This window comes from Lissotriton vulgaris, chromosome 1_1, assembly GCF_964263255.1.
Source record: "Lissotriton vulgaris chromosome 1_1, aLisVul1.2, whole genome shotgun sequence".
Taxonomy (NCBI): Eukaryota; Metazoa; Chordata; class Amphibia; order Caudata; family Salamandridae; genus Lissotriton; species Lissotriton vulgaris.
In genome coordinates this window covers 330,765,146-330,783,974 of record NC_141685.1, presented here as the reverse complement: position 1 = coordinate 330,783,974, position 18,829 = coordinate 330,765,146, and positions in this window count along the sequence as shown.

Below are 18,829 nucleotides of genomic sequence, written 5' to 3'. Positions count from 1 at the left end.
AACCATGATACTCCACCCTCACGCTGCTACCATGCTGTGACACTCCACACCCTCAACTCTGCACGCTGAGCCACATGCTGCTGCCTCATCACACCACACAACACAGAGGGAGTGTTCTATTGGGCTTCCTTCAAGTTTTCATGCATGTCTCCACACCCAACACTCACTGCACAGACAGCACCCAACAGCCTACTCTCCCACACTCACACAGTCCTGCAACCATCTACACAACACTCCACAGTGGCATGTGAGCTTTTCAACAACCCCTCAAGCACCAAACATGGCACAGAGATCTGGCTCCTGCTGCATAAAATGTCCCTGAAATGCTTTTCCTCTCTGAAGCTAAATGAACCCCGCAGCAGTGGCTGACATTGCCACAGCCAGCTCCCCCAATATTGCCAGGCAAGAAATATCTCACAACCCAGAGGTGGGATCCCCATCATCCACAAAAACATGATGACCTGCACCACATCCATGGAAGCATCATCATCTAAAATGGAACACCTGTCGTTCAAGCTCTATGTCACAGGCAACTTTATCCTAAGTATCACTCTCATATTCAGACTACCAGGACCATGCACTAACTTCACTGACACCATCATGGACTTTGTTGCACCACAGCAAATACATCCTACTCATAGACCTGAACTTCCACCAGGAAGATCTCACTGTCCCCAAATCAAGAGCACTCATGCAGACCGAAGAAGCATAGGCGTCACCCATTGATTAAAGGGACCAACCCATATAGCCGGACACCTCCTGGACCCTATTTTCACCAGCAACATCTGAGTTGACAAACCCACACAAACCCACACTAGTCCCTTAGACAGACTATGCCATTGTCAGGTTTAGCATCCTTTTCCAATCCAATGCACATACACCAGTGTGCCAAAATTGGAACTGCATCGCTGACAAGGGATGGAACACCGCTCTCAACACCCACTGACCCAAAAGCAGCAACAGCCTCCAAAAAGCCATTTAGAAGTTGAACAATTGGATCGCCACCTGCATCGACTCTCTGGCCTCCTTCCAAACACTGCAATACAACAAAATCTAGAGCCCAGGCCATTCGGTACATAGAGGAAATCAGACTAATGATACACCACTGCAAACAACTGGAGTAAAAATGTAGCATGAGGCAATGAATGCAGACAAGATCATGCTCAATTCTGCCCTAAAACACTACTTCCAAATGATCCAGACCACCAAACTCTCCACTCCGGAGGGATGCACCAATACCAATACCAACAAAAGCAAAGAAATCTTCATTGATTGTGAAAGATTTCTCCTTGCCTTTGGCCGCCCAAAATTCAATCACCCCCTTGCAGGACATCTGTACCAAACTCTCTTCAAACTTCAGTAGCAAAATCCCTACCATTTACAGCAACTTCAGCCCACATCCAGACCTGACGGATATATGATGTTAGCACGCAGACTTTTACCACGCATACCATTACCACGCATTTGTTACAACGCGATACCTTTACAACCCATAGTGCTTTGGGTGCTGGATAGTGAATAGTTTAATTTACTATTCCAACACCAGTCCCCGTTGACACTAGGGAAGGTTATTGGATAGTAAATTAACCTATTCACTAGCCATTCCCTAGGTCAGATCGCCCCAAAGCACTATGCGTTGTAATGGTATGCGTTGTAACAGATGCGTGGTAATGGTAGTGCGTGGTAAAAAATGCGTGCTAAAGGTTGTATACCGACCTGACAGACCTCACCGAACGCCTGCCGATCTTATCCAAAGAACCAGTGCTAACCACATGGCCCACCATCACCCTAGAATAAAACGCCACTGTGAAGTCTCTCAACTCCAGGGCTCCATCATACCCCTACCCCACCATACCTACTCCAGAGCACGGCAACCCCTCAGCACCATTCTCCCTAGCATTCTAAATGCCTCCATCTCTTCTGCGACCTTCTCAGATGCTTGGAAACATGCAAATGGTCTCCTATTGCTGAACAAACCCTCTGTGGATCCTTCAACGCTTGGCAGCTACATACTGTTCTCCTTGGTACCCTTCCTGACGAAGGTGGTAGAGACAATCATCAAAAGACACATCACAAAATACGTCAATGACCACCAACTCCTTGACATCACTCAGTCTGGTTTCCGACCCAACCACAGCATGGAAACTGCCCTCCTTGCGCTGCAATGGGAAACATTTACATGACTCTCAAAAGAGGAGACACAGCAGCTCTCATCCAACTGTATCTCTCTGCAGCATTTGACACAGTCTCCTTTCCCATTCTCATCCAACCCCTAAATGATATTGGAATCCAAAAACATGCACTCTGATGGATCTGCTTCTTCCTTACAGGAAGGATCCAGTCAGTCAGCTCAGGACACTATATACTCCACGGACACCCACAACAAGTTCATCTGCGGGGTTCCGCAAGGATCCTCCCTGAGTCCAACCCTCTTCAAAGCATGCATGATCCCTCTAGCCAGCATAATCTGCTCTCATGATATCAACGTCCTCTCCTATGCTAAAGACACACAACTCATTCTCTCCCTTACAGACATGACACCCACTGCCTGGAGCAAGTTCAATGCCTGCATGACTCAAAGCACTCGCTGGATGTAAACCAACTGTCTGAAGCTGAATACTGACAAGACCGGAATTGTGATCTTCGGGATGGGCTCATCACCATGGTACTCTGCCTGGTGGCCAACAGGGCTAAGGGAAACATTCACAACCACGCCAAGAACCTTGGGATTCTCATTAATAGCAAACTCAGCATGATGGCCCACCTCATGCTTCCATACCCTGAGGATGCTGAGAAAGATTTTCCAAAGGCTCCCAATCAGCAATCAGAAAACTGCCATGCATTCCCTGGTCACAGGCAATCAAGATAGGAACCTCTATGCCAGGATCAACAAAAACCTCACCAGAAGGCTGCAGACCATTCAGAACTTACCAGCGAGAATCACTCTCAACCTCCCACACCTCAAGCAGCTGCACTAGCTCCCCATTCACATACGAGCACAATTCAAACTCCTCACCCACACCTTCAAGGCATTAAATAACACTGGCCTAGCATACCTCAATCACATCTGCTTTCACAAACTTTCCAAACACCTGTGCTCGTCTAAACTCCTGCTTACACAAATCCCATATATACGGAAACCCAGATCTGGCAGTTGAGCCTTCTCCTCCATTGCTCCTGAAGCATAAAAAGATCTGCTGCTTTGCAAAAAAGCCCCCTCCTCACTTCTTGAATTCCACAAAAAGATGAAGACTTCCCTTTTCGAGTTGCTTTAGTAGGTGATAGGCATGCCTTGATTTACACCTCAGCGCCAGGATTCCCACCGGGTGATAGTGCACTGTACAATTCTGCATACCAGTGAATATAACTGTGAATCTGATTTTGGTTTTGAGGAGCCCACACATGGGTCAACACGGGCCCATGAAGCATTCCCAGAGAGAGATCCTGGACTGAGACTGTGGATGTGTATAAGTATTGGGTTTTATATAGTTGTGTATCTAGAGAAATGAGTGAAGGAATAAAATAGAGGGCTTAAGATCTCAAGGGTGCCATATTGAAAAATGTCCCTTCAGATTATAGACAAAATATGGGTGATGGCAAGAATGGGATGATGTAGCTAATGTCAGAATGCTGATGATATTTCCAGTATTGATAGTAAATAAGCATGGGCGGAAAATCCGTTACGCTCGCGGATTTTGCGGATTTTCGATAAATTCGCAATCCGCGAAATCCGCGAATTTCCCGCAAAATCCGCAAATCCGCACGCAGCGGATTTTCTGCTGCGTGCGGTGTAAGTTCGCAATTGCGAACCGGTACAAAACCCTCACGAACTGGCAGAAATCCTTGCGAACTGGCAGAAATGCTTGCGAACACAAAAAAAGCATTCAGCAGGTTCAAAAGTTCAAACTCATCATTAGTAACCATTCCCTGTAGTGCTTCCTGACAAGGGCCATTCCAGAGTTCAGTTGCTAGTTGCAACATTTATATGACCCTGCTCTGACCCTCACAGCAGGCTCATAGAATAGCTACAAGTAGGCCACAAAGGTCCTGGAAAAAAAATTGCACTGCAACAGAAAGCAAATTACAGATAAGGAAGCAGGTGCCAGACTGGAATTTTAAAACAGTGACACATTAATAAATCAACCCCAAATTAATTCATGTCAATTGAAGCAGGCAGGTGTGCTTGCTTTTTCCCCCCCCATAATCTACAGTGATGATGAACCAGGGGGTGGCATTGATGCACCAGAGGATGGCATGGGTAAAACAGAGGGTGGCAGGGGTGAAACAGAGGGTTCTGGGAACCTGTGATGATGAACCAGACGTAGAAACAACATAATCGTGACCGTTGCGAGCCGACATGTAAGTTCGCAATTGCGAACTGGTACAAAACCCTCGCGAACTGGCAGAAATCCTTGCGAACTGGCAGAAATCCTTGCGAACACAAAAAAAGCATTCAGCAGGTTCAAAAGTTCAAACTCATCATTAGTAACCATTCCCTGTAGTGCTTCCTGACAAGGGCCCCTCCAGAGTTCAGTTGCTAGTTGCAACAATGATATGCCCCTGCTCTGACCCTCACAGCAGGCTCATAGAATAGCTACAAGTAGGCCACAAAGGTCCTGGAAAAAAAAATTGCACTGCAACAGAAAGCAAATTACAGATAAGGAAGCAGGTGCCAGACTGGAATTTTAAAACAGTGACACATAAATACATCAACCCCAAATTAATTCATGTCAGTTGAAGCAGTCAGGTGTGCTTGCTTTTCCCCCCCATAATCTACAGTGATGATGATCCAGAGGGTGGCATTGATCCACCAGAGGATGGCATGGGTAAAACAGAGGGTGGCAGGGGTGAAACAGAGGGTTCTGGGAACCTGTGATGATGAACCAGACGTAGAAACAACATAATCGTGACCATTGCGAGCCGACATGTAAGTTCGCAATTGCGAACTGGTACAAAACCCTCGCGAACTGGCAGAAATCCCTGCGAACTGGCAGAAATCCTTGCGAACACAAAAAAAAATCCGCAAATTTGCGAGAATTCGCGGATTTTGCGGATTGCGAGTTCGCAAATTCGCAAAATTAGCGAACGCCAGATTCGCAAAATTCGCCCATGCTTAATAGTAACACAAGTGTGGAGGGGGAGGGTTGTGGTAAAAAAAAGCCCTGCAAAGGTTTGTCCCTATATATACAGTCTAGTGGAAAAGGTGTGAACACTAAGGGCCCGATGAAGGTAAATCTAATTTACCACTTCTAAAATACCGAATCATACCTATTCGGTATTTAAGAAGTGGTAAATTAGAGTGGGGGAAATGTAGGTAATTCTGAATCGGTAAATACCGAATCAGTAAGATTTGGTATTTACCGATTCTGTAAATACCGAATCGTTATCCCCCATTGATTCCTATGGGCCTTGAAGCCCATAGGAATCAATGTGGAATACCGAATCGGTATTTACCAATTCGGTAAATACCGAATGTTGCAAAGGTGCAAGGGGTGTGACTTTGACACCCTCTAGCACCCCAATTCCGGACTTGTGTGCCATGTGGCACACAGACATGCCCTAAGGGCATGTCTGTGTGTCGCATTGCACAGGTGTGCATGCACAAATGGATGTATGTCACTACCAGGCACACTGTTACAATGCGTACCATTACAACGCGGTTGTAACAACGCAAGTCGTTACAACGACTTGCGCTGGGGGGGCGCAAATTTAAAAAATATAATTTACTATTCCAACACCAGTCCCCGTGGATAGTAGGGAAGGTGTTGGGATAGTAAATTAAGGGCCATATGTAGGTGGCCAAATACCGATCGGTAACACCGAAAATGGGTCATTTTCGGTGTTACCGACAAATATTAAGCCACGTGAGATGTACGTAATACCGATTTGATTCGATAATAACGAATCGGTATTAAACATAAGTTACCGACTTGAAATTACCGAAACAATGAATACCGAATCGGTAAAAACGATTCGGTAAAAAGCCCAAAAATGCTATGTAGCTAACCTCGGTAAAACCGATTTTGGCCAAAATCGGTAATAACGAATCAGTATTTAGCACGTTTCAGGAGCATGTGGTAATCAGGAGCAGTCTATATAAACAGACCCAAAATGCATCAGTGTGAACACAATGGCAGGCCTCTATGTCATTGCAAGGCGGCTGTGCCTGAGAGCAGCAGGAATGAGGATCTGGAGACGTGAGGAGCGGGTGTACAGATTACGCATCACTCTGTTCCAATTGACAGACCCAGAAATACATGAGAGATACAGATTGCACCCAGACACCATCCTGGAGCTAATTCGGGACCTAAGACCCTATCTGGAGCATCAGACGCCAAGGGCCCATGCTATCCCCACCCATGTGCAGGTACTCTGCTGCCTGCACCTCCTTGCATCAGGAAGTTTTCAGGGTGTGATAGCAGCAGTGGGTGGAGTGTCACAGAGCTGTCTATCCCGTTTCTTCAACACCTTCCTGGACGCCATGATGGACAGAATGGAACATTACATTTCCTTCCCCAGTACACAGGCGGATCTGCAGAGAACCAAGCTGGAGTTCTATCAAATTGCCCATTTCCCCCACGTGATTGGCTGCATCGATGGGACCCATATTCCCATCTGCCCACCTGCAGCAAGTGAATACATTTACAGAAACCGCATATCCACCCACTCAATCAATGTTCAGGTGATCTGCAATGCCAAACACATAATAACAGACATCGTGGCAAAATACCCCGGGAGTAGCCACGATGCTTACATCTTCAGGAACAGTGGCATACATACACGTCTGCTTGCTGGTGAATTTTTTAGACGGATACATACTAGGTAAGTAAATGTCACACACCCTGATGTACACCCTGCCACAAGCTGTTGGGCCCAACAATCAATGCCACTTACTTCTTTTCATAGGTGACAGCGCATATGCCCTCCGGCCGTATCTACTCACACCATATCTGAACCCAACCACCCGAAGGGAGAGTAGATACAATGTTGCACATAGGAGCACACGCAACGTGGTGGTGCGCACTTTTGGTTTGCTCAAAAGCAGATTCCGTTGCCTCCACAAAACAGGAGGTGCGCGCCTGTACAGCCCCATCAAATGTTGCAAGATAATTGCTACGTGTGCAATGCTACACAATCTGGCCACTAAAAAAGGAACAGCAGTAGAACTAACAGAGTCAGAGGACGAGGACGAAGACAACCCTCAACCAGAGCCCAGCGCGGCTGGTGCTGCTATTGAACATGATGGGAGACAGAGACGGGCAGAGATTACATTCAACTATTTCTGAGTGAGTAACGACACTGAGCCATTTCATGTTACATGTAGAGGTGTTTATTTGGCACACCTCCAGCATTGTGAGCATTGTCCAATTGGACATGGGTTACATCACCCATCACATGCATGTGGACAGCCATTGTCCTTCACTTCTTGCGTCCCCGTGTTGCACATGCACGTTCCCCATCGACACTGTCTTGTGAGTTTGACCGTTCCTGTGCTGGGACGTTTCGCCCACTACGCCTCCTGCACTCGGTGGGTGATGGTGTAATGCTACCACGGCTGGTAGCCTCCTCACTGTCCCCCCCCCCTTCCATATTGGAGGCCTTAGCATTCTGCATGAGCTCCAGCACAGAGGTCATGGACACCATCCCCCTGGCCACATCCCTGCTGCAATGCGCCATCTCCTGCTGCATGGCGATGGACCGGCGACACATCAGTGATGTTGTAGCGGACAGCCGGTTCACCGACTTGGTATAGTCCTGGAGTCTCAGTCTCTCCCGGCGCATGCCAACACGGTCCTGCTCCAGCTGGCTGCAGAGGTTGTCCACCGAGGTAGCTATCCTCTCCATCCCTGCAGACAAATACTCCCCCATCTTGTGCATATGTCTGTTAATGTTTGCCACCTCCCTGTGTAATTTCTTCATCTCCCTCCATTGCAGGCGCTGGACCTTCAGCATGTTGCCTTCCAGTCCAGCAAACACACTCTCACCCTGCTCAGATGCCACTGGACTGTCTGGCCTTGCCCTGCGGCGTCTTGATGTGAAGAGGGCGCCCTCGGATGCAGGACCAGCCCGCACCCTGTTGGATCTTTCTACGCTAGGACTTCGTTGGCGCTGTCTGCCCTCCTCTGACGACTCCTCCATCTGCTGGAGGGTGATCACGGCATGCCTCCTGCTTGACAGTGGTGGTGATGGTGGTGGTGGTGGTGTTGGTGAACGTCGCAGTGGTGACTGAGTGAGAGGGGATTGCGGCCCTCCCTGGCGCTGTGGTGATGTCTGTGGTGGAGGATTGGCTGGCTGCGATTGCGCAGAGCTTGTGTTCCCTGCAGGCATGCTGTCTTCATCTTGTTCACTCCCCTCTGGCCTGGCTGACCTGCCTCTGCTGCCCTCAGCTGCACTGCGAGATGACTCGCCTGAAATGACACAAATTTAAATATACTCAATGCTCTGTCTGCATTGCCATTGCATTAAATTACATGCCAACAGTGCACAGTGGTTGTCCTGACCTATCCATTTCAGTTGCCATGCTATTGTGTTAGCTGCCTTGACAGTCCTGATCATGAGTTCACACTGACTACATCACCCAGAATGCATTGCAGGTAACCAGTAAGACATGATGTGGAGTGGGAGCACTTTTACCACTATGGGGGTTGGGGTTGGGGAGGGGGTAGGGCAACATGCTGGGCATGCTTCTTACCTTGTTTTCTAGCTGCTCTGGCGGAGCTGTCTGCGTCTCCCACGCCACTCACACTCTCCCGCTGGATGGTGGACTCCACCATCTGTTCCAGTGGTGTTGGTACTGGGGCTCGATTTTTTCCTCCACCAGTTTTCCCTGCCAGCCTATGTCTCTCTGCCATCCTCTGTTTAGCAGTTTTTCTGAGGTCGTACCACCTCTTTCTGATGTCCTCTATGGTGCGCAGGGTCACACCTATGGCATTGATCTTGTCCCGAATGCCACTCCATATTTGCCTCTTCAGTGCCTCTGGCACTTGGTGGGACTGTGCTCCAAACAGCTTGTGGTAATCTTGGGTGACATCCTGGATCAGGATCTCAAGCTCCTTGTCGCTGAACTTGAGTCTCCTTTTTCTTTCACCTCCCTCCTTCTCCCTGTCCTGGCTTGCCATTTCAATGCTTGTTCAGTGCTTATTCTTCCTTTCTTATGGCTGTGTTGCTGCTGGCTCCTCTGCTCTCCTGCCTGCCTGCCTGCCTCACAGTGAGCTCCAGGCCCTGTGCACCTGGCTGGGTGTGGCAACTTCCTGTTTGGGAAGTAATTGGGTGTGTCAGGATTGGCTGATTCACCAAAACGCTATTTTTTAAATTACCTAATCGGTATTACCGATTTTGGGTGTGGATTCTGTAACACCGATTCGGTAATAGCCTTTCGGTATGTATTTTTATTACCGATTTGTTCAAACTCGTTATTAAATACCGATTTGTTACGATTCGGTAATGTTTAACTATTTTTTACCTACATCACGTTTACCTCATTCTTAATACCGATTCGGTATAATTCGGTATTAAGGATTCGGTATTCGCGATTTACCTACATATGGCCCTAAATGATTTATTATCCTTGAGCGCCACCCAGCGCAATTCGTTGTAACAACTTTCATTGTTATAACCGCGTGGTAATGGTACTTCGTTGTAACGCGCGCGTTGTAAACGTTGTATACCGCACAAATGTGCATGCACACCTGAATTTGGTATTTTACCACCCAATAGGATTGGGTGGTAAAATACCGATTCTAAAGGGCCTTTGGGACTCAGAAGAGTCCCACCTACATGTAGATTTACCGAATCGATAAATATACCGATTCGGTATTTTACCGATTCGGTAAATTTACCGAATCGGTAAAATAGGCCCCCTACATCAAGAAAACCCATTTAGCGGTCGGTAACGGCCGAATCGGCCGTTACCGGCCAGTAAATGGCGACCTACATCGGGTCCTAAGTAGTTGGTAGAAGCCAAAAACCCTTGTGAAGATGAAAGTGAGAATTAATTAGAAATGCCAAAGTAGCACTGTTGTTAGGATCATGTGTCTTTTCAACAGAAGGGTGAAGAAATATTTAGTGTCATCTATATTAGATAGAGAGGTAAATATTAAACAATAAGCCAATAAAGAAGTGTCTAACCAGCCGCCGCGCAAATAGTACAAAATCTCTGCCCAGCTGGTGGCAAAATAGCACCTTATCTCTGCTGTTTATTCAGCCATACACTAAAAAGTAGGGATGATGTGCAATGTAACCCTCTGCCGGATAAACAGTGTGAAGAAGATCTTTATTTAGCCGGCCATAAAGAAAAAAACAGACTCCTGGCAATAGTAGTTTGGTGGCCACCTTGTAATGGGGATGTAACATGTGAAACATTTGAAAGGAAGTGCATATGCACTATAGTTGGTAAAAAGGTAAGTGCAGGAATAAAGCTAAGCTGTTTACAGATCCGTTTTGAATAAAAACATTTATGCTAATTTGTGTTCAATAAGTTTATTAGAATTTTGAAAGGGTAAAAATAGTTAAATACAATATAAAATGATACAACAGCTGGAGAAAAAGACAAATGCAGAGGTTCATTACAATAATCAGTCCAATATCATAAAAATATCTCATATAATACATAGATGAATCAGAAAAGAAAATTGGAGGGGTCTCGTTCATGAACCATAAAAACCATTATCCAGGGTATCATTTATCAGAAAAGAAAGAAATACAGATGAAAAAGAAAGAAAAAGAGAGAGAGATAGAAAAAGAATAGAGGGGGAAAGGAAAGAGATGGGCAGGAAGAAAGAAAAGGAAAGGAAAGGGAAGGTTCTATTGTAGTGCTACAAAGACACAACAAAAGACACAACAAAAACAAACAACAATTAGTCCGACAACCCAAAGGGATACTGGTCAACCACCCCCTTGAGGCCAAATCCATATACGTGTCCAAAGCTTTCCAAACATTACTAGAAATAGCAGGGGTAAGATGAGCCTCATCAACAGAAGTGTGTGCACTTCTTAAAAAAGAAACCCATGCCCACCATGTATGATACGATACGGAAGAAAAAGACTTCCATTCCATGAGAATCACCTTAACAGCAACTGTTAATAAAAGATCCAACAATTGCATATCCAAAATCCAAATTAGAGAGTGAGAACTGTTGAGCTAAGGAAGAGAAAGGTAACGGATCATTATTGGAGTTATAAAGATGACAAACCAACGTGATACCTTTGGAAGCCCAATAATGTATTAGTGGAGAATCAATGAGAATCTTAATTCTAGGGTTATGCCATAATGAGGACCACCTTGATTTATGAATCGGAGTAGCCACTTTCTTGTCACCAGCTCTGACTGCTGCAATGGTGTCTAATATGATAGTACAAAAGAACGGAATAGATAACGTGGGCGTGGTTAAAAAGGAAGAGACTTGAAGAGGAAAAGAAATATCTTGTTCAATGAACATCCTAGAAGGCGTGTGACCAGGCAACGAAGAAAACCACAAAGCCCTTGAGAGGCTAAAAAAGCCAGTTGGTACTGCTCCCAATCTGGGAAATTACAGCCACCCATATCATAGGGCTTCCTTAAGGACTTATATGCGATTCCAGCCCATTTATCATTCCAAAGAACTTAGAAGTGATAGAATCAATCTCACAAAAAAAGGAAGAAGACAACTTTGTCAGGAGCATGGAAGAAACAAAATTAATAATGGGAGTAATCATCATTTTCAATGTTTGGATTCGACCCCACCAAGAAATATGTTTAGGGGACCAAGTATCCAAGAGATGACGAACTTTGAGAAAGGTCTGCTCTTCATTATAGGCCACTGTATCATAGAGAGTACCACAAAACCAGATACCTAAGTATTTGAGTTGTTTAGATTGCCACTTAAAACCAGCTGTACCCATATGTGCTGGGAAACAATAAGCATTGAGGGGAAACATCTCTGTCTTGTCCCTGTTAAGAGTATACCCAGAGACCTTAGAGAAAAGAGCAATAGTATCTGTAATCGCAGTAATAGCCGACACAATATCATCGGAAAAAATAAGGACATCGTCTGCGTAGGCCGCGGTTTTAATGCAATGTGAACCAAAAGTAAACCCCTTAATGGCTGCATGAAGATCAATTAGCCTCAAAAGTGGGTCAATAGCTAATAAAAACAAGAGCGGGGACAAGTGACACCCCTAACGAGTACCTTGACGAAGACTAAAAAACTCCGAAGTAGCCCCATTCACTCTGATATTTGCCCTAGGTTGGGCATAGAGAGACATAGCCATGTTGACAAAAGAATCCGCAAGATTATGAGCACTAAGAACAGCATGTAGAAAAGGCCAGGAAACCTTATCAAAAGCCTTCTCAGCGTCTAGGGCGAGCGCAGCGGCCGGAAGCGTAGACCGTTTGGCAGCACCCAAAATATGGCAAAAGGTACGAATATTATCCATAGCAAGTCTAACTTTGACAAAACCTGTTTGAGAAGGATGAACCAGAGAAGGAATATAAAACTCCAGTCGCTTAGCAAGAATCTTGGCGAAGATTTTCGCCTCCATGTTAAGGAGGGAAATAGGATGAAAGTTCTTAGGATCAGAAATATCTTTCCCCTCCTTTGGGATTACCACAATAGTAGCATCCGCCGCTGTACCCGAAACCGCACGCTGTTGAATAAATATATCAAAAAGAGCCTTAAGGCGGGGAACCATAAAAGAGAGAAAATGTTTATTCTATTTTAATATTCAAATAAGACATGTAGAAATGAAACAGAAGCTTCGGGATATGGCACACAGATATTTTGTGGTGCAGTCAGGTAGTATTGAGCTAATACTTATGGTTTTAAGGCATGGTAAATAAATGCTTTAGTCCGTCATGATAATACATTGTTATATTTAGTGTTCATCGTGTTACTTTTGATGATTTTTGACAGCTGTGCTCTTTTTGGACCCTTACGGAAGACTTTAAACTTCTTTTTATGTGGGTATGTGCTTGCTTAGTATTTCAAATTTGGCCGCACAGTAGCAGTGAAGCAGCAGCAAACATGGAATCTAGGCCAGTGGTATCTGGGCTCTATAAGGAGGGACACGAATGGTAGTTGGCGTTTGGAGGCTAAATGCTTTGGTGTACTTGCAAGAGGTAAATTGAGTGGGACACCGTAATGAGGATGGGTAATTCACAGGAGGAGTTCATACTGCTACCTTTGAATAAACACATTTTTCATAGTATTCACCCAGCAGAGTAGGTTAGGACATTAGCCAAGCACCATTGCGTGTAGGGTGTGACTATTTATAGCTGCAGCAAGGGTGTGATTCCTACGTTTATCATGTATTAATCTCAAGCATGACTTTGATTTTCCTGGCAATAGTGTTCATACTAGAAAACCAAACAAGCACTGCCAAAACCAAATATTAAACCAAACAAGCATTTCTAAGAATACATGGTGGAACATGATTAGTAATAACAGAAACATAACCTAAATCACAGAAACATGATTAAAATAGACCCCAGAAGGATGTTGGCAAATGACACAGGTATGGTGGGAGTTCTGTACATGAGAATTCCTAACAGTAGTAGTAGTAGTAGGAAGAGGAAAACGAAAAGTAGGCGAATAAGTATCAAGACATGAACCCCTAGGAAGAGTAGGTCTAAAGTGGCCAGGATCAGAAGGTCAAGGAGTGTGAGACTCAGGAGAATCCTAAACCAGGATGTCAAGAACTAGATGAACTAGGGTCACCCACAACATAGGACCTAGGAGGACCAGTGCCAGAGAGATAGGGAATAACAAACCGAATAAGCTAATTGCTAGTAGAATCATGATAGATGAGGACACGGTCCTATGGACAAGAACAGAACGTGGTAGAATAGGCAAACCAGGAGGACTAGTAGGAGTTGGAAGAGTAGGCATTCTTGCCCAGTACCACACATCAGTGGTGAGACTGACACATTTTAGTGTGGTGGTCTACATCACTGTGCTAAACTAAATCAGTCACCCATTATTGGCACCTTGACAACACTTATGTGCTATGAGGCCGAAGCTGTGAGTTAGTGACTGTCCAGAGGAGCCGCATAAACAGCAACACATGAGATTCGTGCACACTACTGCAGAGGAGATTCGTACTGCCTCAGTACTCTGTGTTTCAAGAGTTAATTAATTTGGCAGATTCAACATAATTATTTAAGTAGGCTGTAGCCTGCAACTGCTACTCTCATATCGGGCCTGCATGTCGTGGGCTGGGCTCTGCTGACAGTAATTGATTAGCTGAGACCTCTGTGCGGATGCTTCAGAGGTGGTACCATGTGGCCTGACTGTTACATTCTCAATTCGTCTTTGACATGAATCCCCCACCCAGAGGTGCAGTGTCACTGCCTGTTAAAACAAAATGAAAAATATTGCCAACGGGAAAGTGTTTTATATGAGAGGTTGCTTACAGATCACTTCATAATTAGATGGAGTTATTTCGGGAGCCAGTGTTCCATAGATAGTAGTGTTTTTTATTTTTAAATCATGCCTACAATTTACATTAAAAAATCAGTTTCCATCCTTTGCTCTAGTTTGTAAAAGAGTGTTTAGATTCTTGCCTGGGAGTGAGGAGGACAGGACCTACTCTCTATGTCCTTGCACCCCGGTTCTCCAAGGCCTTGCTGACTAGCCTCCTGTTTTTGAAGTCTCAGGACCATTAAATACTTCCTTCTACTCTGCTTAAGCTGCTGGACTCTGCCAACTGTGAGTCCTGCCCTGCCAAGGGTTGTCAATCCAGACCTGTGCCTTTAAGGAGGGTTCTGCAGCTGCTTTCCTGCAAATTTCAATACAGTATTGACTTTGCGCCAATCGGAACCGAGTGAGTTGCCTGTGAAGCCGACGCAGAGCCGATAGGATTATATCCCCGTGCAGCTCGACAGCGATGCCGGTCTCCACATTGCAGTTTGACACCAACACAGCGCCGATCTGAACACATCTCTCTGAGGTTTGGCGACGATACATCGCCACTTCGAGGACAACCCTTCGCAGCTTCATTACGACACAGCACCATGGGTTCGATAACAAGCAGGACCCGACTTCGAGGTTCAACCATGATGCATTGATCCAACTGCCTGAATCGGAACACACAAATTGAGTCTTTGACGCCGCGCTAGCTCAATACAACATACTTTTTCAGCAGGCCCTGCATGAGTCCTGTAGCCAGCCTGCCTTTCATTGCGATTGGCCTGAAACTTTGGATTTACCCCTGTCCAGTGTGACCTCAAGTAACCCCTAATGACCGAAAAACACACAAAGAGGGTTGAGGCAAGGGCCCGCACCTGTCACTTCAAATGGCTACCTAGTTTGATGATGGTGCTTGAAAACCAGAAAATGCACCCCTCTACACGTCCTATTGGGGTAATTCCCCAAAATGGGAGCACAAAAAATGGGAATAAGCACCCATGAAGACAAAGTATTGTTTAGAGTTCAAATGATATCAATTGTCTATGATGACTTGAAGAAAAATGCCAGGTCCAGATTTCTCTTTATAATCAAAATTGTTTTATTTATTGAAAAATCATTAAAATCCAATGTTCACACATTCCATTGAACCATTTAGCCAACATGTTTCGTTTCAGGAGAGACTTCTTCAGGGCTAAAGGAAAACATATATAGTCAAAATTTAAAACAATGCAAATGCACATATACATAACAGACATTGTTTTGTTATTAAAGTCACTTAGAAATGTTGGTGAGCTGGTCCTAATTACTATTGACTTTTAAGCACTATATTGCAATTTATTCTTTAAAAATTCATAGCTTGATTTCCACCTAATGGATGTTTGTTGTTTTGGTCTTGTTTTACTCTGATAAATATTCTCTATTTTCCTAACCTGGTGTGTAGTTGTCTGTGGTGTTTTCACTCTGTTACTGTAATCCAAGGGTACACAAATACTTTATGCCTTGTATGCCTTGTCTATTGAGTTAAGCCTGACTGCTCTGTGCCTGCTCCGAGAGAGTGAACACAGGTTAATTTCACAGGTTAATTTAGGTTGTGTATCTGAATATGAATTTGAGGCAGATGGGCATCTGTTTTTTCCATCTACAGTGCCCACCACCAAAGTGGGGTTGCTAGCATCTCTCAGGTACACGTGGTTTGCTTGTGCACAAGTGTAGCCAGATGCCTGCTGGTTAGTGAGTGTCACCGAATTGCCCAGCTTGTTTTGATGCGGCAGCAGGCAGGAGGTTTTAATGCCAAATTCCTGCCATCCCATGCCCCCAGGAATTGCTGTTGAATCCCAGGTGAGAGCCCCACCCACTGGAATTAAAATAAGGACAAGTAGTTTTCTCTGGACCTCCTCGACATGTGCTGGCCTGTTATGTGTGTGTGTATGTAGGGTGCTGGGAAGATGTGTCTGGTCACTGTGAGAGAAGAGCCTGAGCGTCCTTAAAAGGCACAGTGCCGGCTCTGAACGTGGACAGCAGTGCCAAGCCATGAGCTTTCACCCTGACTACTACAGCAGATGCAACGCAGTACTACAGAAAAGAGCATCATCCCCCACTGTGCCAGCCTGCCCTCTCTGGATAGACAACTGACTCCTGTGTCCACATTACAGCGACTGAGAAGTTGTCTGTAGTGAGTTTGATTCCAAAGACTGCAGCAGCAAACTGAGACAGCAGGCATTTTCCACAGAACTGACAGGGACTCTGTGTTGTTAAACCTGCTGGAGAGAGATCAGAGTTCGGTCTAGTGCAGTTGTGAGTTGACTCACCATAAAGTAGCGCAGAGGGTTAATATGCCTGCTGCAAAGAATGTGTGCCTTCATTGCACAGAACTGTATTTTATGTGGAGAGCTTAGTGGGTTACTGCTTTGTCACAGACATCCTTTTTTACTTCTGGTTCAGCTATACTTGGTGCTGAGATGGGTTGGGGTGCTGTGCTCAGAAGTAACATGGGTTTAAAAGCAGTAGAGGGTGGCATCTATTAGTGATGGGCAGCGGGCAGATGCGCAGAATTAAAAAGACTTACCGAACGATGTCCTCGGCTCCGGAGCTCTTCTTTCGCCGATGCCCACAGGAACAGGATGCTGGAACTCCCTTAACCAATCCTGGCACTGCTCTCATGCTGTGAGAGCAGTACCCCTCATTGGAAGGAGCGGCTTCACTCGGCGCTCTACAATGACGTGGAGGCCTGCACTGACTCTAACCTAGCTGGCTTAAGACAGCTGGTTTAGAGGTTTCAAATTGCACGTCTGGCTGGCCGTCACAAGACAGCCGGCCAAAGGGACAGGCACACTTTGAAAAATGCATAGACAGCCCACCCTCCTCCATGCTGCTATCACTCAGCAGCGTCCTTGCACCTGTCCTGACTCTCTATTCGGGACAGCGGATGAAAAATAAAATGGTAGTAAATTAACATTTCATTTTTCATCTCGGATGCTTTGGAGGGCAATTTACGTAGGGTGACGCTCCTCCGCTCCAAAGGAGGAGCAGCCCCTGTTGAAAAGCAACTGACCTGCTGCAGTGTTACTTGTGTGTCCAACAGGCCCGGTTCTAGAGGGTGGGCCGGGTGGGCCAGGCCCACCCAAACATGAGCCTGGCCCACCCGAACATGATGTGAGCCGTTTTTTTACCCCCATCTGTGTTCAGGCTGGCTCTCCTGATCCGATTCAAGAGGCTGCTGCAGCCTCTGTGCAGCCCAGCACAGGTGGGAGCTCCGGCCCTGGCCTTAGGTCTTCAAACTGTGGGTCAGTGGCGGCAGTCCCAGGAGGGTGCAAATGTCTCTTTAAGTACTGAAGAATGAAGATGGCCTGGAAGAGCAACTTTATTTTTTTGCATTTCTAGGCTGTCTTCATTTAAAGTCAACAGCTTTGCTAAAAACAACACAATGTTTGATAAGTATTTTGTTGTATTTTCACGTTCAGCAACTGCACTTAAAATAATGCTCACGCCTACAAGTGAGTAAAGAGGTGTTAAATAAATGCACATTAAACTAAATGCTGGGACACACACATCATGAAACTTGGTTAATGTGATACCCGAAGATGTCTGTATGAGAACAGTCACAAAATTGAATCCAGGATGGTGGAGTACATAATAGTGACGTGTAGTTATATAGTTTTGCGGTCCCAACATGTAACAGAAAGCAATGTGAATATGTAGGGCATTATTCTAGAATTGTAATAAACACTGTATAACATAGGTTGCCACACAATGATTATGTGATCAGGGCCAATGGAATTATGTGGAAGGGGAGCACCATAGACAAATTATGCAGTATAATGCAGCCCATTGTTTACTAGTATAAGTTAATTATTTTGAATTGTTTTTACTTGGTGGAACTGTCTGGTTAAAGATGTCACCCTATTAGTACCAATTTAACAGCCAAATACAGAAATAAGCTACTGAAAGTTGGCAAGTTACCCTTTGAAAAGGGCTTCCAATGCGCGCAAACACGTCACCATGTTTTGTAGTAACTTTTGATCCATTTGAGCTTCAATTGTTTTTTAAATCTGCATGTTATACTGCACGTGGTGGATTATGTGGCAAATACCTAATTATGTGAAAAATGTCACAGATGCAAAATCGCATAATTCCAGCAGCCCTGTATCAGATAAAACAAGTGCTTTAGCAGCAGTAATAGCTAACCAGACTGTACCTATTGCAGACATTTTTTATGACCATTAAAAGTACGTTTTAAAACTCAACAACCTTACATTACCTCTAAAAAAAATTTTTTTTTGTCATCATGATGCTTCAAGTTATTCCATAAATGAAATCACATTAGACCCCCTCCTTGAACTCACACACAGAGGTACCTCCAGGTACCCATTAACACATTTGGGATGCTTGTATTTACCAAAGGGTATGGGAAGTCTTTGCAAAATGGGCGCCTTAGTCCCCATACT